Source organism: Danio rerio, chromosome 8 (genome assembly GCF_052040795.2).
Source record: "Danio rerio strain M-AB ecotype USA chromosome 8, GRCz13ab, whole genome shotgun sequence".
In the NCBI taxonomy this organism is placed as follows: Eukaryota; Metazoa; Chordata; class Actinopteri; order Cypriniformes; family Danionidae; genus Danio; species Danio rerio.
Genome location: NC_141028.1, coordinates 35,732,501 through 35,754,287, shown reverse-complemented (window position 1 = coordinate 35,754,287; position 21,787 = coordinate 35,732,501). Strand labels below are relative to the sequence as shown.

Sequence of the window (21,787 nt, the reverse complement as noted above, 5' to 3'; positions counted from 1 at the left end):
AGGTTTGCAAATTTATTTATTTATTTATTTATTTATTTATTTATTTTACCTTAGGTACTTTATTTTAAACCTGTTGACTTTACTTTGGACCTGTAAAAATAAGGAAAATTGAACTGTTAAGTTTACTTATCTTTATTTTTAGAATATGATATATTTCTATAATTTATTATATCATCATCATCATAACTGTATCAAGTGCTAAATGCCAAATCCATGTTTGCTTTGAACTGTTTGAGCATCATATTCTATCTAGCAGTGTTCCACCAAGGTGTTGAATGTGTATGTTTGAGTGTATGGCAGTGGGTGACTGGTGTGGGCCGGCCGGCACTGATCTAAACTAAAACAGAGGAACATGTCCTAGTCAGGTTGAAGGGTGAAGTGAATTGGGTGGCTGATGGGGGACTGGCATATTGAGTCGGGGTGGGGGTGTGGGGGGGCGCTTTCTCCTCTAATGCCCCGCGGCACCTCAGCCATTAGTATTCCCTGGCGCGGCCGGAGTTCATACGGCTAATGGAGTCGCTACCTGGGGACATTAATTGTGCGTGACACCACTCGAGGGGCTTTTGTGCACTCGCTCTAATATCAGCTCGCACCCCCCCTCGACAAAGCGCCGGGACAGATTACAAACAAAGCCCAAATAACTGCCAACCTTACACTGCAGTTTGACAGAAAGGGGCCCTCAAGTTCACTCCTGACACAGATTGGCAAAGCCCCGGGTGTGTAGCAACATCGGGTGACGGCGAATCTGTTTCCTCTGCTAGGAATAATAATAATAAAAGAAAACATATAGTGAGGGAATGTGTCTTCATCAGGAAGAGGAGGCCTAGCGATGATGTAAAGGGAAGGTTGCAAATGTGGACTAATGTTTGAGAGGAATGGCTTAAAGCAAATGTGTGGGACATGTTTAAAATAATGCAGGATGTTATTACCAAACATGTGTTTTTATGATACATCAATAGCCAAAAGTGCACAGTGAGTCCACAAGTGAAAATGTTTCTGTTTGGCAATTTTGTAATGTAATGTGTACACTGATTGACCACTTTATTAGGTACACCTGTCCAACTGCTCGTTAACGCAAATTTCTAATCAGCCAGTTACATGGCAGCAAATCAATGCATTTAGGCATGTAGACATGGTCAAGACAATCTGCTGCAATTCAGGGCCAACTCACACTATGCTATCCGAACCGTTCCCAGGCCCGTTTCCTAGATCGTTTGAGAAGTGTGAGTGGGCTGAATCGGGCTCAAACACGGTTCACTTGACCGACCCTGGCCCCATTGGATGAGGTATGCCTGAGCGCGGTTCAATTGGGCTTTGGCACGGTAAGCTTGTGTGTGAGTGCAAAACGCACCAAAGCCCGAAACTGAAAGCGATGCATGACTTTTAGGGGCCGTTTTATATGAATTTATTAATCATTCTTTCGTCAATGAACACAAACTGTCAAACTGTTTATTAAAGATGCAAACCCCTCACTGCACGACAGCTGCGCACCTTCAGCAAGCCTCCTAATTCCTGCCGCAAGAGGGCTTTATGATTGTTTATGAGCGTTAAAAGTGGCCGATCTGTTCGGCAAAATATCTTACTGCGTTTTACCACATCCCAAATTATATAACTGAAGAAATCCCCAATGTGCTGAGTGAAAGCGCTTCTGACCATCGCATCATCGATGGCGTAAGCGAGCCCAGGCCCGATTGTAATGTGAGTGTGGGCCATCAGGGGAGACGGGAGGGGGGACAAGTGTGCTATGGCCCGGTTTGAGGCAACTGTATATTCACCTTATTCTCCGCCGACGAGCGGGCGCTGCCATTTGAATCTTTTTGTCTCGCGACTTCCGGTCACATTCACTTTCATTCATTTTTTGATGTTAAAAACTGCTTGTTACGCTGCTTGATGTTGCAATTTGATATTTTCTTATTATATTATTCTACTTGGTCTGTATAGTCATGCAAACATTTGTTTGTAGAGCAAGTAGTTTGACCATTTTCTGCCGTTTATTATTCCTAGTCATTTCTCCCATAGGCGACTAAATCGGAAGTTCTACAATCGCAATCGCGAAAACAGGCGCACTTCCGCATTTTAGAATAAGGTCAATAGTGTGAGTATAGCCTCAAATTGAGCATCAGAATAGGGAAGAAGGTGATTTAAGTGACTTTAAACATGGCAAGGTTGGGTTGGTCTGAGTATTTCAGAAACCGTTGATCTACTGGGATTTTCACGCACAACCATCATGTTTACAGAGAAAGTCCTGTGGGTGCAAATGCCTTGTTGATTGCCTTGTTGCCAGACTGGTTCTAGCAGATAGAAAGGCAACAGTAACTCAAATAAGCATCCCTGAATGCACAACACGCCCCAACCTTGAAGTGGATGGGCTAGAGCAGCAGAAGGCCACATCGGGTGCCACTTCTGTCAGCTAAAAACAGGAAACTGAGGCTACAACTCGCACAGGATCACCATAATTGGACAACAGAAGATTGTACGATGCCTGGTCTAATGAGTCTTGATTTTCACTGCGACATCCGAATGGTACTGTCAGAATTTGGCATCAACAACATAAAAGAATGGATCTATCTTGCCTTACACCATCTACTACTAGCAGGATAACACGCCAAGTCATGAAGCACGAATCATCTCAGACTGGTTTCTTAAACAGGACATTGAGTTCACTGTACTCAAGTGGCCTCCACAACCACCAGATCTCAATTCATTAGAGCAGTGGTTCTCAAACTTTTTTCACTAAGTACCACCACAGAAAAAATAGTCTCTCCAAGTACCACCATGATGACTGGTATTGAAATACATAGTAAGCCTAAATACGTGGCGACAGCACTGCACAGTTCACAAATGTGGCAGATAAAATCTTATTATTATGAAAATTTATTATTCTAAGCCACTTTAAACATAATAAATAGTTTGAACAATATCACACTTACAGGTAAAATATAAAGATAAATAAAACGTCAACGTTTAAATTGGAATGTGATTTTAAGAAATCATTAAAAATGGCACTGCTCTTAAAACATTAAAAGAAAACTGCTGTACTTAAATGTAAAGCATTGAAAATGTAAAACATTAGAAAATTGAATGCTTTCATGTCAATATGGACCAAAATCTCAGAGGAATATTTCCAGAACCTTGTTGAATCTATCCCATGAAGGATTAACGATAAAGCTCTGAAGGTAAAAGGGGGTCCAACCTGGTACTAGTAAAGTGTACCTAACAAAGTGGCCGGTGAGTGTATGTTTTACTATAAGCATTATTTGAATAAGGGGAAAATATGAATTTGTTAGTGACCATTAAGTCACAATGGTCTTTATCGTCTGATCATTGAAAAAAGTAGTAATATTTTATAATAAATGTTGTATAATTATATACAGCCATAGATTAGCTGGGTTAATTATTATGTATAGTTTATACAACAAATGCATAATACTAAATTATGTGGCAAACGTTTGGTAATGCAGACCTGTAATTAGGTTTTTAGGCACCTGTCAATCAGTATTGATGGGCGGGGGGACCGTACTCATACGTCAAGTTGCGGTCACTCTGAAAACCGCTCCAATTGGTCCACCGTTTTTATGTTTTTAAATGCAAAAAAAGGACTAGGTGGGTTCATATCTCCCCAATATTACGGTCTATTTACTATACCTACACACATGTCAGTCCAAACAGCTTGAAAAGTAGATTTTTCACCATATTAAAGTTACAGTAGGTAGGTGTGAAAAGTGGGTGCTGGCAAACAGGTTAACTTTTTAGCACACACAAAATTTAAATATATCCTATTTATTTTTGTCAAAACATGTTTTTAAACTGGCGAGGCAGTGGCACAGTAGTGCTGTTGCCTCACAGCAAGAAGGTCGCTGAGTCTCTGGTTTAAACCCCTGCTCAGTTGCCGTTTCTGTGTGGAGTTTGCATGTTCTTCCTGCCTTCGCGTGGGTTTCCTCTGGGTGCTTCAGTTTCCCCCACAGTCCAAAGACATGCAGTACAGGTGAATTGGGTAGGCTAAATTGTCCGTAGTGTATGAGTGTGTGTGTGAATGTGTGTGTATATGTTTCCCAGAGATGGGTTGTGGCTGGAAGGGCATCCGCTGTGTAAAAACTTGCTGGATAAGTTAGTGGTTCATTCCGCTGTGGCGACCCCGGATTAATAAAGGGACTAAGCCGACAACAAAAGGAATGAATGAATGTTTTTAAACTTTAAAACCACCCAAAACCCCTTTTTTCCAAATCAAGCCTCAGTCATTTGGACTCCAGTGAATATACTGTAACATGTAGTAAAAGGGTACATACACAATTAATTTAACGCCAGAATATATAGGAGTACACTGGGTGATACTCGGGAAAATGGTGATTTAATTTGTTGAGAATAACAAGTGATCTTGCAAAACCCACAGGACATGAAATTAATGCGCTCGGAAATTATCATATTTCTCATTACACTGTCACCCGCCAAGCTCTCGCAGCTACCTGGTCCAGAAAAAAAAGACTGCAGGAATATGAGAAAGGAAGCTGTTAAATTGGAATGGATTATTGTATATTATTGTCATCTTTTCTCCGTACATCCCCTGCAATAACTGCTGCCTTTTGCCATCATCATCTACTCACCCGAAAATGTATGTTGTAATAAACTTCGGAACAAAACAAGCTCTATAGAAAAGTGTGTGTGACTGTGTGTGTATGTGTTGTGTCTGTGTATGTGTGTGTCTATATTGTATTACATTGTGAGCACCAAATCATCACCTTGGAATTATAAGGTTTTATCTGCGCTCTGAATGATTTTGGGATATTGAGCTTCAAAGTTTTTGTATTCCATACAACAAACAGTATGTGTGTAACATTTTTTTTTAATAAAGTCTTAAAATGTAAACAATTTATAAAAAACATCCCATAATGTAAATAAGTTGTCATTTAATAAGATTATGTCAATAACTAAATTTTTACAAAAATGTCAGATAGAACCTTATAATTCTAAGGTGACGAAAAGCCCCCCTCGAATGCAGCAATACGAGTAATTTTGACCTTGTGGGGACATTTTTTGTTTGGTCCTCATGAGGACCAATAGCACACAATTAGGTGTTTTGAACAATATAAATACACAGTCTGTATACAATATTAAAAAATCATTACATCTATAAAGATAGCTGTACATATGTGTGTTTATATTTTGTTTACTTTTTTTTATCCAATCTCAGACATTTTGCAGGGTCTTCTTTAAAAACACAGTTCAACATATGCATTCCAAATCAGCGCCTTTGAATGGGTTCTGGCATTATTTGTAAAAAAATAACTTGAAAATAAGTACACTGTAAAAATATATGATTAATTAGTCATGAGAACATACGTTTTAGTTAATTGTAACTTATTAAACTAAGTTAATTGTGTTTTAACTCAATTGTATAAGTTAAGCGAGCTGTTTTAGATCAGTTTAATATACACTGTAAACGATTTATGTTGTTTTCATAGTATTATACTGCATTTCTAAACAGTTTCTTACTGCATAAGAACAGTTTGTTACTGTATATATTGTTGTTTTCACAGTATAATAATGTATTCTCAACAGATCTACACCGTGCACATGGTGAACTGTATGTTACTGAAGATTTTTCAATTAATCCTGCAAAAAATCAGTTACTGTGCATCTAATACAGTACTGCAAATGACCAAGAAAAACTCCACACACACTTTTGCAGGTAAAACTAGTCAAATACATTCTTACATTAAATATTTTAAAGAAGACAAGTTCAAATAATTCATAAGATTCATTTGATTCAGCTTACAAATGTTAGGTAACAAGTATTTTTACAGTGTACTATAGTGTACTATTTGTTACCCAATCAGCACTTTAAATGCACATGTGGGAACAGGATCAACACAGAAACTAAGATAATGATATTAGGTCCATTGTTAAATTTGCTTGTCCATGTCCATTCAAGTATTATAGTGCTTTGTTGAAAAAAAAAAAAACAACAACATGAAAATAATGCATTTTTATTAACCAAAACATTGCAGAATTAATGCACACATTGCAAAGAATTGCTGTGAAAATGGCCAATTTTCAACCGTAAAATACTGTTATCTTTATACGCAGTTTAATCAAGTAAATTAAAAGCCAAAGGTCCATAAATTAATAATTTGATGTAAATTTACATCATTTAACTGTAAACCTATTGGCACAAAAAAACAACCTGTGGGGTTGGGGATAAAAAAAACAGCTGTAAATGACTTCACAGCTTGCCTCTTGCCTACACCTCCATTGTTTTTAAGGACATGATCCTATGTAAGTTTGTCTTTTTGTTGTAATTTTATGTTTCCAAAAATCTATCACATTACTCAATGTGATGTCACACTGAATTTTCACATAACTCACAGGAGTTAGAGTATGAGGATTATATGATGTCACACTGAAGTAAAAAAAACACTGCAGCCACAAATTACTTGAGTGAGGTCACAATATGAGAATTGTTTGGTGTTAAACAATACTCTCATGGTTAGGACACAACTTGAGGATTGTGTGATGACACACTAGAGTCACATATTACTTACAAAGTGAGGTCAAAATATGTGAATTGTGTCATGGCACAAACTGACGTCATGCATTACTCACAGAGTTAGGTCACAACTTGAGGACCTTGTAATGTCACACTGATATTACACATTACTGTGAGGTCACAATATGAGAATCATGTGATGTCACACTGAAGTCGCACTTTACTCACAGAGTCAAGATCATGTGATGTCATAGTGAACAGTGTTATAATGGGGATTTTTTTTTACAGTGCACATCTCTATAAAGATAAACATGTTTAAATGCAGAGGTCACAAGCATCTCATTTAAAAAAGTGTCAATGTAATGATTTAGAGCCATTACAGACATTTAGAGGAAACCCAGGAAAGACTGAGTTTTTTATAATTGTACTGATATGCGGCTGTAGATAAAAAGACAGTAAAATTGCTGTAATTTATTACAAACATGCTCATTAAAAAAAAAAAAAATTAACTTTTAAAACTTTTTGATCACATTTGATGATGATTGATGATCACAGAAAGCTGAACATATCTTTTAATTCCGGTTGCTCTCTTTATATCACCTTAATATGACTGTGCACACACTATACCTACAGTACACACAGTTCTATTCAAACAGCTTACAAAAGGTTGTCATCATAGGTGCTCTTTAAATGTGTACAGACCTTATAAAAAAGTTAAAATATAAAAGGATTTTATTCCAGTGTTGGGGTCATTTTAAAAGAAGTCACTAAAATGCAAGGAATAAAACCACACTGTTTAGTTTTTCTGCTGTTAAAATGGTGGCCGAGTCATTTTTGACCTGTGAGTCAACAGAAGGGTTAAAAGTGAAAGAGAACACTGCCCCTTTAAAATCAGGGATGGCCGCTGCACGTGATTGAGCGCAACTGCGCTAATTTTTTCTTTTTTTCTCAGTGTCTGGATGAAGTCGGAATGGAGTGATGATGGTCATTACATCACTTTTTTATACAGGTAGACACGAACATAACTGTGTAAAATGCAGGGCTCTAAAGTGAGACAGTTCAAACCACACCACCTTCAGCCGTATTAATGGACCAGACACAAACATGTGGAAGGATCTGAGGAATCCTCAAAACAGTTAGCGGCGCGTGACTATCAGACGCGGTCTTGATACATAGTTGCTGTTTTCCAAATTAATTCTGTGGTTACACACGATTTGAACGGAGCGAAAGTATGGGTTTTGGGTGCGTGTTTGAACAGACATATACATAATTATGAATGTTGACCTAAATGAGCAACAGGTAGGAAATCAATCGAATGCTTTCATTATGTGTGCATTTTTAAAGTGACACATTTTTCATTTGATTCATGTGTTGCTCTTCCATCAGAATGTTATACAGTTAAGAAAAAATTGATTCTATTTGTTTATAATAACATTAGCTATTTATTTTAATGAGCTGAAATGTTTGCTTTTCTATTTCCTGCTGATGTATATTATTATTTTTTTCTTTTGTAAACAATAATAATAATAATAATAAATATTACTGACCATTTAACTATGTATTTACATTTAAAAAGCTCTAGAAGAACAGATTTAGCAATTTGGACATTTATTTTAACATGGGGTGCTTCCCTTATTATGATGGGCGTATCACTTATTTTCACATCCCAATGTTGACAGGTATGTACATGTGAACATATATATCGCAAAATAGAGCACGGGACAAAAGTATCGCAGGAGAAAGTAACAAAGCCTTTAGCTACTTTATTTTAAATTTGCAAAAAAAAAAAAAAAAAAGTTTACATTCTTTCAATTCACTCACACTGTGACATATCAGTTATTATTTAAACAACACACAGAACACATCAAACTTTGAAACTCACAAAAGGCAAAACCTCCTTACATGATTTTGGTTTTCCGGATCTTTACGCAATAGAAGTCAATAATACAAAAAATGCCGTGTGACCGTTCTTCGAATTAAGGGAAGCTTTTAAAAAAAAGAATATTTAATTTCTTCACACAAAACTTTATACTTCTTATTACACGATTTCCATCTAAAGCGTCTAATAGGATCTTTGTCATCCAGGTTATTTGCTTTCATGGTCCCCGGCGTGATAGTAAATGCCAATCCGCTCATTCAAAGTTAGAAAATCATTACCGCCTTTTGTTACAGAATGTTCTAGCAAGCCACAATAAAGCCAGCCTCATGTTAGGAGTGTCAAAACTATTCTCCAAAGATAATGTGAAAAATGACTTCAAAAGAGCCACTCAGAGAGATAATATGATAATTTGATTTCCTTGATAAGCACCATGGAAAAAAGCCTCGCTCTGGCCCTTTTTTTTTTTAAAGAAGCGAAATCCATTACCTCTTCTTAATTCACCCTGGCATAAATTAAGTATTCTCGCCGGCTATTAGCCTTTCCATTAATACAGCCGGGGTCAAGACAATTGAAACCTGAAGTCAAGAAATATGGAGAAGTATTTCTCCAAATCGCTTCGTCTAATGGCTGCCGAGCGAGAGTCCAGGATCTTTTGCCATTAATTGTGAAATTATCTTTCTTTCCTTTTTCTTCCTATAAACAGGCAGGAGGAGATAAGAGGCACAGGGGCTGATAATCCTGTTGCGCGAAATGAATTTCCGTTCCACTTGTTTCTTTATGTTTCAGGCAATTTCTGCTGGGCGATAGATTGTTTCTGGAGATACGGGCTGTGAGAGTGGAGAGGGCGAAATTTCTGAAGGCAAGTGTAAAATTAGTTTGGGACCAGAACTGCATCAAACTTGGAATAATTATGGAGTAGTGAGGCTACGCTTGCATTTAAACGAATACAAAAATCACATTTTATTGCACTCAAAATGAATCCCCTTTGAACTGAAAACACAGCATTCAATATATTCCTGGCGGTGGAAGAAATCGGATTAATCGGATCCATCATCTATTTACTGATGCAGGGGGAATGGAAGTAGAAAGCTCCATTAAAAACAGCTACATTACCATTTAATGATAATTCTCATTTTCTGTACTAAAGAATACATTTGGAATGATCATCAGAGCACAAAAGGCCTGATCATGTATTATTACTCAGGGATATTTCATAAAGAGGTTGCTGAAAGAGGTTAGGCTTTATGGCTCTTGTTCTCCAAAACATCTCTTAAACATAAATGTAGTTTTATATGATGATTTTTTTAAAAACTCCACTTTTTTAAGGCTCATTTTACAACTTCTCTAGAGTTTAGCAGTTTACTAGTTTAGAATTTGACTAGATTTCAATCCTTTCAGCTGAACTCCAGATCTGGCAGGAACACTTTTAGCTTAGTTTAGCACAGATTGAATTGAGTTAGACCAGGGGTGTCTGTTCACCCTAAAGGGCCAGTTTACTGCTGAGTTTAGCTCCAACTTGCTTAAACACACCTGCCAGGAAGTTTCTAGTATATCTAGTGAAAGCTTGATTAGATGATTCAGGTGTGTTTGATAAGGGTTGGAGCTAAACTCTCCAGTTCTCCAGTTGGTCACGTTGGAAGTTACCTAGCTGGAAGTTACCTTCATGCGCTGCCTAATATCATTAGCTATATTTTAATCCACCTATTTTTATGTGCATTTTGGATATGCGCATAAAAACGGTAGTTGGAGACGTCATGATGTGCTTACATTTTGAAAATGCGCATAACTGAGTAGGATACACTTTTTATTTGATAGGAAAACATGCACATAAACTACAATAGAAACACTTTTACCACACAAATTTCAGTATGCTCATTAAAAAAAGGTGATTTTGTGATAAGAGATCATGTGATGATGAAAATGTGTGTAAGTGGACAAAGCAGCAGGCTGAGCACACTATAATCTGTCTGAACGGTTGTTTTGGTCATTCTAAAACATCTTAGCGTTTCCATGGGATGGGGCACTGTTACTGTTTGATAAACATAGGCAGTATGGCCCAAAGGTTTATATGACTATTATCTCCTGAAATAGACACATGCTTAGTACATTTTTAACATACTATTATGGCACATTTGTTCTTTTTGAAGCTTGAAAGCCATTTATTGCAATTGCATATAAAAAAAGCAGTCTGCACATTATTTAAAAAGTGTCTTTTATTGCATTTCAGAAGAAAAGAAAGTCAGACAGGTTTGGAAAGACATGAGGGTGAGTACATGATTGTCTTTTTGTGTGAAAATTTTGTTTAACCCTTCAGTTAAAAACAACATTGACTTTAACTGGGAGCAATACCTCGAGGGGAAAAAAAAGAATAATCACACATATGAAGTTGAGAGGAAATATTCCACAATATGAAACCAAAATGAGATTCAGAAAAATCTGATAAATTGTGAGGAGAGTGACAAGGTGAATGGAGAGCGCAACACTGTATGTGCTCTTCGACAGCAGGTGAGCTCATCTATAACGCATCAACGTATCTCCCCCATACTGAAACCTCTGACATGGGACCTTAGCTTAGAGGAGATGAAATTAAGTGAAATAAAAATCATATTAAAAATTATTATCGCCTAACAGCCATTAGTCTAAAGTGTGCTGTCACCGCTTGATGGATTTCTCACTTAGTTCAATGAATGTTCTAACGACATTGATAAAATCACTGCAAACCAAATACAGTTAACCCGCTCATGGAGGGCCACACATTGTGTCAACACCAGAGAAGCCCTGCTAAAGGAAAACCATACAGTGTATTTCTTTTGCTTTTGTTTTTTGAAATGTCACTATATAAGCTGTTCATCACTTTTGTACCATCGGGGACATGAAAAAAGAATAAAATTCTCAGAATATTTTAAGTAATATGATAGTTAAGGCATTTTTTTAAGGGTTGTTCTGATATTGATGCTAGTATCGCAAATACTGTGAAATGGCGATACTGCCAAAATTCTGGCATCATTATCGATGAGTATTTGAAATCATAAATGTATCCCATACCATCTTTTAATTGAGATATGATTGCTTAACACTGCAAGCTCAGAGTCAGTTCTTGTTAGTTGCTCAGAAGGAAAACATATGATTTTAAGTAAAATTTTTGTTCTCTATTTCTTAAGTAATTTATTTTATATAGTTGCTGCACTTTAAAATAGAGAGATGTCTGAAACCATAAAGGTCAGTTTAGATTGAGTATATGCCTCATTCACACAGGGCGTCAGCGTCAACGCTTCCCAGTCAAATGAATAGGTGACGACAGGCGTTGCCGAACTGCATTGTGGATCCGTCGGCGCCGCTTCTGGGGTGTTGCTCGCTGCAGAAGTTGGGACTAGCTCAACTAGTTCAAGTGCCGAAGGAAGCATCAGCTAATCAGAACACTGTATGCAAATACACCAGCTAGACAGTGGCCTATTGCTGACTAATTTCATTGGCTGACACTGCTATGACGATTGTGTCAGCCACAACTTCAGTTTGTGCTCATATAATTAAGTGCTAGAGTTAGGGGAGGGTGAGGGTTATTTTTTTAATTTTAAATTTTTTTTTTGAGAAAAGTATCTATAAGTAAGGCCCACTCACTGTGTGAAGCACACTTCAATGCATAAAGTTTTTGTCGTTATTGTTGTTGTTGTTGTTGTTTGTTTGGCTTTTAATATGGTGTGAAGTTTTGTTGTTTTCCAAATCCATTGATCCAACAAATACTCACAAACACAAAATTTGTGGTCTGGACTTCTGGATGAATCTGTGCTTACCAATAGCTATTCATGAGATCTTGGCTTTTCCCGTCTCTGTTGTGGCCAAAGGATTGATAAATCAACCAAAACTTTTGTGCTCAGTGTTTATTTTGACATTTTCTGTAACATTGACTCTCATCATTCCACCAATTACATCGTGCATTCTCTCCCCCTGTCTAGTCTTTCCATATTCCTGTTTATTTTTCTCCTTTCCTACACTCACAATGTCCTACTTATAATGTAACATTACTTAAACCTTCTCATAGTTTACAACACAAACATTTAACATCTTTTAGCTTGTTATAGAAGTTGGACAGGAGAGCTCAAATGCACTGCAAGTTAAGAAAACACATGCAAATATACAAAAACAATCTTTCCCATTTGCATCAGTTTTTTTTTTAACTTACAGCAAATTTGAACTCTTTCAACCAGTGTTCATATGTGCATACATAGTATAATGGCAATAGCTCAGAGTGACGGAAGTGAACCCACATAACAAAGCAAAAATAACAGTGCACAAAACAGCAAAGGAGTCATTTGATGGCATGTTTGTTACTACTCTGAAATTAACTTATTAGCGTAAATGATCAGTCCACCACCTGACTGATGCCATTATTGACAGTTCAAACCAACATATTTCAAATTATGGATCTGTGACAGTTCAGAAAACGGCATTATTTTGTGTATATGTTCTTGATTAATGCATCAAATGGTCTAGCAGTGAGTCATGTAATGTGCTGCAAATCGTCACAACACAAACACATTTTTAAAAACCGTGCTGCATTTTCTCACAACACAAACATTTTATGAAAATGCACTGCATTTTCTCACAACAGAACAGGGGCCGCATGTATCAACGCTGCGTACGCACAAAAACTTTGCGTACGCCAGGTTTCTCGCTCAGAATCGCTCACGTTTGGATTTACTAACAATGAACTGAACGTGGGAATGTGCGCAGCTTCACGGCAGCTTTCTGGCTGGCGTACGCACATTTTTTGTGCGTGTCTGTTTTATTTCCATTGGCGACTCCTAGAGGCAGTTGTGTTAAATTCCTCTCTACAAAGTGTCTGAGCCTTGCAATGGCAGCTGTATGAGACGGGTTCATCTAGCAGGTAAATAAGGTTTCCATACCATACAGTTGAGCAGCTAAACATTAAAGCACAATTTGCAGCGGTCGCCTGTTTTCCCAATGTAATCTGAGCGATCTACTGCACGCACATTGCTATAAAGACACTATCTGAAGATGAATTTGCATTCGTGAATCAGAAAAATTTCCATTCAATAAATGTGCAAATAAAATATGCACAAACTTATTGATGATTTCTACTTGTCTTTCTCGTGATAAATAGTAGGCAAAATCTGATATGTAGCGGGGGAAAAAAAGAAGAAAGAGTTCATCAGACGCTGGATTCGAGCCGAGTTCATGCTCAAACGTGTCAAAACATGACCACATGCGTCTTACGAGCGCACCACTGAGACTGTTAAGAGTGCTGCAACATTTTTCAGATATAAACCAGACAATTTATTTTTTTTAATGCACAGTGCGATGTTCAGACCCAACTGTGTTAACCGCATCAGATAAACTCTCCCACTCTATTTTTTTTCTTTTGTTGTTAATTCCGGAGAACAAACTTGCAAATAACACCGCTTTTCTCCGGTCTACCTCCGAAAGGAGCACCTACAATTCACATTCTGTTCAAAGTTTCTCTTTTTGCTTGCTTTTGCCATTGCTTTTCGTTGGGTTTTTCCATTAGCATAATCATTAGCATATTCATACGGAGGAGGAGGCAGGGAGGGGTTTTGCGCTCGTGCATGTTGTGCTCAGTTTCACGTTCATTCAGATGTACAAAAGAATATGCGTGAGATTCGGTGTACGCAGTGTTTCATACATCTGAATTTTTTTCTGCGTACGCACATTTACAGCTTTGTGCGTACGCAATGTTTTAGTAAGATTTCCACGCAAGTCTTCGTACATGAGGCCCCAGAAATGTTTCAAAGAGAGCTTAAAACTTGGCAGACACGGCTAATTAGGTTATGGTTATTTAGGCTAATAACTACTAAAGACATGGTAATCAGGATATAATAATAATAATAATTAATAATAATGAATACTTACATTTATATAGCGCTTTTCTGGGCACTCAAAGTGCTCCTCATCCTCATCCAACACCAGTGTGCATCATCCACTTGGATGACGCGAGGGTAGCCATTTTTTTTGAGCCAGACCACACACCACACACCAGCTGATTGGTGGAGAGGAGATAGAGTGATGAAGCCAATTATTAAATGGGGAGGGTTAGGAGGCCATGATGGACCGTGGTCAGTGGGCAGATTTGGCCAGGATGCTGGGCTGAACCCCTATTTTTTTTTTTGAAGGACATCCTGGGATTTTTAACAACCACAAAGAGTCAGGACCTTGGTTTAATATCCGAAAGACGTCACTTACTGAGCAGTATAAAGTACCCGTCACTATACTGGGGCGTTAGGATCCACAGAGACCACAGGTTGGGTGCGCCTTGCTGGCCTCACTAACACCACTTCCGGCAGCAACCTAGCTTTCCCATGTGGTCTCCCATCCAGGTACTGACCAGGCGCAGCCCTGCTTAGCTTCAGTGGCCGACCATGTGAGAGTTGCAGAGAGCTAGCTGCCGTTTATTTATTATTATTATTTTGTTTATTTATTAAAATAAATAAAGAAACTCACCTTTCAAAGATCACCTACAACTTTATTGAGCAATAAAAACCGGCACAGCAGCATCAGTCACGTTTTTGGGTCCCCCTGAAACATTTCTGTTGTGTTTCGTTTTTTTGTGTTGTGTGAGAATGCAGCGTGTTTTCATACATTGTTTACATTGTGTGAAAATGCAGCATGTTTTTTAAAAAGTTGTTTGCATTGTGGCAATTTGCAGCACGTTCTTTTCTCAGTTAGTTTTTTTGTAATAGCACGTTTTCTTGAATTGCAGCACGTTCAGCTCTCTGTCACTGTACTCCCATCCAGGGCTGAGTATCCTAAACAATTACATTACATTACATAACTCACTATGCCATATGATGCATTAATTAAGAATTAACTAGTAAATTAATGCTGCTTCCTGAACCGTAAATTGAGAATAATTAGCGTTAAAAGTGTATAGTGTGACTTTTTATTTACTTTTTTTAATCGTCACCTTGGAATTATTAGGGTTCTATCCGCGTTCTGACTGATTTTGAGATATTGAGCTTCAAAGTTTTTTATGTAGTATTTATGTAACATTTGTTTTTTAAATAAAGTGTTCAAATGTAAAGAAAATTATAAAAAACATACCATAATTTAAATAAGATGTCATTTAATAAGAATATGTTTAACTCAATTTTGACAAAAATATCAGATAGAACCTTTATAATTATAAGGTGACAAAATATTAAGAATAGACAAAGGACCTTCAGAAGTTTGCCTTTAAAATTAGCTATACCTTTATATAGTTCATAATACTGCCTGATACCCTCAGCACAGAAGTGTAATGTGCTGGTGGGCTGGAATTTTTTCCTCAGTATTCACTGACCACTTCACTATTTCATCTACCTCCGACTATTTTTCTACTTTGGGGAAAACACTTTCTATCACTGTCAGATAGAGCAGGGATAAAAACTCTCCAGCCCTGGATTAGCTGTCCACTTGCCTCCCTGCAGTCTCAGAACAATAAAACACAAGAGTGCACTTCCCTACATGGGTCCTCCACATTTACTTAGAGCAGCTGAGATACGGCCGCTTCAGGCCATTGTGTTTCACATCTTTAAGCGTGAATCACAACAGCATCTCAGAGCCTCATTTGAATACGAGCTCATTTTGATAGATCAGCTAATTGTTTCGAATGATTGTTTAGAAATGTAATCATCAAAAAAAATCTCTAGTTTCAAGATTTTAGATTGTCTCACTGCATCCCTTGCTGCAGCCGAGACAATCTGATTGTGAGAAAAAAACAGACATATAAACCTTTCAATCTGTTTAATTAAGACAGCTTAGCAGTGGCACTGGGTTGCCGAGTATTTAAGCTAATTACGGTATTAATTACAGCATGAATTAAATGACATAATTGCCTTTCAAAACAATGACTCTGATGGCGTAGGTAAGGTAAAGGGTTAATTTACTATGGAACCAAGCATGCATTATTTACGCGCCCTGATGAATAATACATTTAAGAAGTAGGCTTATAAATTTCCCAACACAAAGCTAAAGCAAAGCAAGAGAGCCCAAGCCGAGGCTGATTTGAATATATGTCTCAGATGAATATTGCTTGAGTTATGGTTGTGGCAGAGTGGAGACCCTCATTTCATTTCTGTAGCTGTGTAAAAAAACACAGGAGAATTGAAACATTTCTCCCTGTACAAATGACCTCTTAATATCAGCCATAGGATTAAAGAGGGGGAAGAAGAATGTTTCAAATGGGTCCATATTACATTGTTTTAATGAAAAGCTGGGTGTTTTTGTTAAACTGTGGTACGTTAATGAGATCTTTTACCCCCCAAAATTAATATTATATCATCATTTACTCACCCTTTACTTGTGTACTTTGAGTTTTAATCCTATGTTGAACAAAAAAGAAGATATTTTGAAAAATGCTGGAATCCGTTAACCAATGACATCCATTGTATTTGTTTTTCCCATGTATGGAAGTCAATGGTTAAGATTTTCAGCTTTTTTCAAAATATATTTTGTGTTCAACAGAGGAAAGAAACTCGTAAAGGTTTGAATTGAGAACATTTTCATTTTTAGACTATTCCTTTAACTATGGTTAATTTTGGTCAATATTATGTAAGATGTTTGCAACACGTTAGTATTCAATAAATGATTAAATTGAATCATTAATTTAACCCGTTGAGTCATATGGGCTGCATCCAAAATCTTTAAAATTCCTCCCTCAGAAGCAGCATTCTAAGGCGATAAGACTAATACATAATATCCAAATTCTGCTTCACGTCCTGTCTCGGGAGGTGTTTCTTCTGATCAAATTTTAAAGGCAGCATACAGGAGATGTGTCCTTCGCTGCCTTCGATATCCCATAATCCTGTGCATTCCATTTCTGATAATGAAGGTAAAAAATAAAGAAGGCATCTTGAAGTGGCACTTGGGTGACCAGTGTTGTGTGTAAATGTATATTTTTGACTAAAGTTTCTCACTTTTGATGCCTTTTCTAGCGAGATGTTAATATTGTAGTAAGCAACCATCATTTTTCTATTTATTTATAACATCTTCTATTCTGTTGTACATGATTAAGTCATTGATATCTCAGAAGTATGTCTGAAATCCATTTTACGAGATGCTTTCATGCCCAAACACTCAATGTATGTGTGTGTGTGTGTGTGTATATATGTATGTATGTATGTATGTGTGTGTGTGTGTGTGTGTGTGTGTGTGTGTGTGTGTGTGTGTGTGTATATATATATATATGTATGTATGTATATATATATATATATATATATATATATATATATATATATATATATATATATATTTTTTTTTTTTTAGTTAAATAAAAAAAATGCTTGACTAATATGGTGGTATAGGGTTTATACTCGTTCATTCATTCATTCATTCATTCATTTATTTATTCATTCATTCATTTTTATTTTTTTTGCTTAATCCTTTTATTAATCAGGGGTCAACACAGTGGAATGAACCGCTAATTTATCCAGCATATGTTTTACGCAGCGGAAACACTCATACATTCTTGCACACGAACACGGGGAGAACATGCAAACTCCACACAGAAATGCCAACTGACCCAGCCGGGGCTTGAACCAGCAACCTTTTTGTTGTGGCGATTATACTACCCACTGTGCCACCATGAAGCCTGAGTTATATACTTGTATGGGGATATTCCACTGTATTGCAATATAGATATGTATAACATTTGATTTCTAAATGAGCCCGATAGGCCTATAAGTCTTTTGTAATTACACACACCTTTTAATTGTACAATCACACAATTTTACTGATTACATGTCCATGTTCAAGTATTTCTTATTCTCTGTTTCTCACTCTTGTCTGAGGATTAAATGAAGAACAAGCTGAAATGATCACATCACTCCCTATTTGTTGCATATCACCATTTGAAATAAACTTTCGCGGTTCATAGGACTTGATATGTGAACAGCCATTAACGCATCACTTTTTGCAATTTTTTCCATTCTGTAAAAAGTGTCTTTTTATTTCAAAACCAATTTGAAGAGTTTAGCTTAACCTGTTAGCCAGCACTTATGTTTGGGGATTTATACCTACCTAAATTTAAATAGTAACAGTTCCTGACTCCAGTAAGCTACAAACACAAATAAGCTATCAGTGGAAAGAAGACACTTTAAGCATTGAGAGTCATGGTCATTGAATTTGAATTGAATTGAATTTTATTTGACAGATTTTAGACAATCTGTACAAAAATACAAGTATCACATAAATTTTGAAATAAAAAAAAACTGTCGAGGATAAAAAACCAAATAAAGCCTTGGGCTTGTTTTCATTGCGGTCCTGGCTGTTAAATAAAACAAAGTATGGCTTCAAAATACAGATGATGCATGAAACAAGCAGTACCTTCACATTTTAAAACAGGAACAAATTAATTTACAAATACATACCTTCATTCATTTATTTTTCTTTTCAGCTTAGTCCCTCTATTAATTAGAGGTTGCCACAGTGGAATGAACCATCAACTTATCCAGCATATGTTTTATACAGTGAGTGGCCTTCCAGCTGTAACCCTATTCACAATCAAGAAATATATAGAATTAAACATCCTCGTCCTCTCCATTGAGAGCCATTGTTTTTTTTTTTTGTTTTTTTCATTCATTGAGAATGAAAGGACATATGGATATAGAGCTATATGAAATGGTATAGGGCAGGGGTTTTCAAACTTTTTCAGCTGAGGGCCCCTTTGTGTAGGGCGAATTCTTTTGGGGACCCCCCAAAAATAAAAATGACGCCACCCCCTCAAATTAACAACTGTACTTAATTTTTTTAAATTGTATTATTCAATACATTTATATTATTATATATTATTCAATAAATTTATATTATTCATTATCTGGATTAATTTTTGTAAGATGTTAGTTGAGTTGACATGGTTTCAGTGCTTCAATCTATTGATCAAATCTTGATGCGCAGTGTTCATTGTGGTCTGTTCTCACTGGATTATTCCATCAAGCCATATTTTGTGTACAAGTCGTCACTTTACACAGTTTTTATGCCATTTTTATGCTTTTTTCAGCCTATGCACAGCTAGACTCTTCTGTATTTACCCTTACAGCCGAGAGTCTAAATGAATCTAAAGATTTAAAGTTTTAAAGAGTTTTGTCATTCATCAGCCTGTTAACAGTTAACTGTTGTAACTAGCAATACTACAATGGAGGCTGTAGTGGTTCAGTGTGTTTTGTTTATTTTTATTCCTTTTTTTGTGCACATCATAATTTACTCTGGTCGACAATCCTGACTTACACTGATAAAAAATAATTTCCTAAATGCAATCTAGAATTGGGTATTCAAGTTCAAAGAGCCACAAGTTTTACTTTGCATAATTTTAGAAGCTTTGCTGACTTTAAAATGTTCATACCAGTTTGTTCTATTAATAATAATACTGAACATTACATTTAAATTAGTTACACAAACAAATATGGTAAAAAGTGGAACAAAAATGCATTTATATACAGAGTATTAAAATTTGATCAGGTATGTTGAGCTCCATTAAATACAGAGCACTAATACATTTTAATATTTAATAATTATTAGCCCTATAACATAGCACCAACAGATACATTATAATTTTTAAAGGCTATAGTGGTTTTACTCAGTGTGTATACAATTTAGTTTTTTTAATCATCCAGTTATGAACCAATGTGAGTAAGAGGTCCACTGCAGAGCTCATCCAGCTGTCATTAGTGTAACATGAGTGAAACTCTGAGAACTCGCTGATGTGATGACAGCTCCATTCATTGTTATTGCAGCACTTTTTGCTTTACAATTTTAATGTTTGTTTGCCATGCTGCAAAGAGGACCGTCTGATATTTGTACAATGCAAAGTGTAAAAGCCTGTCGCGCTGTGGACGAAGTGCAATGTTTTGCCGTGTCTTTAAAATGCTATTTGTTCCCTATGAGTGAAGCCTGCGCAGAGAGGCGCATACTCCGCAGCACCCAGCTGATCGGTTACTTAGGAACGCAAGCCATAAACAGGGAAGTGCTTTCAGCCACCGATAATGTTCTTATTGATCATGTATTTTAACTGAAATAGTCAGTCAAACCTGAGCATTCATTTACTTGTTTAGCGTAAAAGAGGTAAGCGTAAGTGAAAGGTAAACGCCGTCAGGTGGAGCAGACAAGCGCCAAAAATCACAGTCAGGAAGCGCCTGGCCAGAAGCGCTTATTCAATAAAAGTCCCCGTCCACGGAGGCGGGCCGCTGCGCTTCTTTTCCTGTTTCACGAAAGTGTCAACTGCATTTAAATGACATAAGCATAAAGCTTAATTTTTGCAGTACTTTTGAGCTCAAATTATAATAAAAATATATTAACCTTCAGAATGATGCGGGACACAAAATTCATCCATGTGGGCCCATTGATCTAAAATTTCTTTGCGGCCCCCCTAGCGCCATCTGGCGGCCCCCCAGGGGGCCGCGGACCCCAGTTTGAAAACCCCTGGTATAGGGGACCAACACTGAAAAAAAATGTTTGCAAATTTGTTGCAAACAGTTTATATGTGTTGAATTTAAACAAACAAATTAAGTTTAGTAATACTCAACTTAATTTGCTTGTTTAAATTCAGCCCAAATAAATTGCTTACAACCACTTAACTTAAGAAAATTAAGTAAATCCAAGGAATCATCTTTGAATATATATTTCAAAGGTATGATACTCATTTGAACATTGTAATTGCATCAAAACATGCACGAGTTTACAGGAAAAAAATGACATGCATAAGCCTTTATTGCATGTAAGTCACATGTGAAATACACTGGTAACGCATATGCTAAACACACACGGAACATATGTGGAACACACATAAAGTGCTTGATTTGGAACACTTTCATCACTTTTTTCACATGAAAATATTCCAAAGACCTGTGTGTTCCATGTCCGTTTCACTTGTGCTCAATATTTGAGTCAAGGGATTTTGCACTCCTTGTCCATCACTCGAAATCCTTCAATTAGAATTTTTGTATTTTATTTATTTATTTATTATTTTTATTCCTGTACCAACGAGTCATTCTTGTCATATAGTGATTATTAAGCAGCATATTGATGATCGGTTGGGGAGCTGTAGTTCTTCAAAACTAGTGTTTTGTTCAAATCAACTATTATTACTATTGTACGTTAATTGAACATGATGAATGAAATAATGAAAACTCAAGAGCATAACTAATAACTATTTATTTCTGGATATGTGCGCAAGTGTATCCGATAGATGAAATGTAAAAATGACAGAGAGAAGTTTAGAATCCAAGAGAAAAAAAAACATAATCATCAGCCTTTTCACCACGATTTGTGTATTTTTTTTAAAAAGAGACAGCCGTGAGGTGCCATTGCCGCCCAAGCGCCCATGTGATGGCACAACACTTTCATTTCCCCCGGCCCAGACATCAGAAGAGGAAAAAGAGAGGGAAAAAAAAATTACATCTCAGTCTGACGAGTGA

At 36.7% G+C, this 21,787-nt stretch overlaps 1 long non-coding RNA gene across 2 annotated transcripts in view; it reads left to right on the top strand.

Moving 5' to 3' along the window:
- The first annotated feature begins 7,396 nt into the window (after window positions 1-7,396).
- The window catches only part of LOC147835721 (uncharacterized), a 57,146-nt gene continuing 42,755 nt past the window's right edge, over window positions 7,397-21,787 (top strand). For both annotated transcript variants that reach the window (XR_015498214.1, XR_015498213.1), the window contains exons 1-3: window positions 7,397-7,493; window positions 9,150-9,222; window positions 10,591-10,628. This is a non-coding gene — a long non-coding RNA (uncharacterized LOC147835721). The remainder of the gene's footprint in view (window positions 7,494-9,149; window positions 9,223-10,590; window positions 10,629-21,787) is intronic.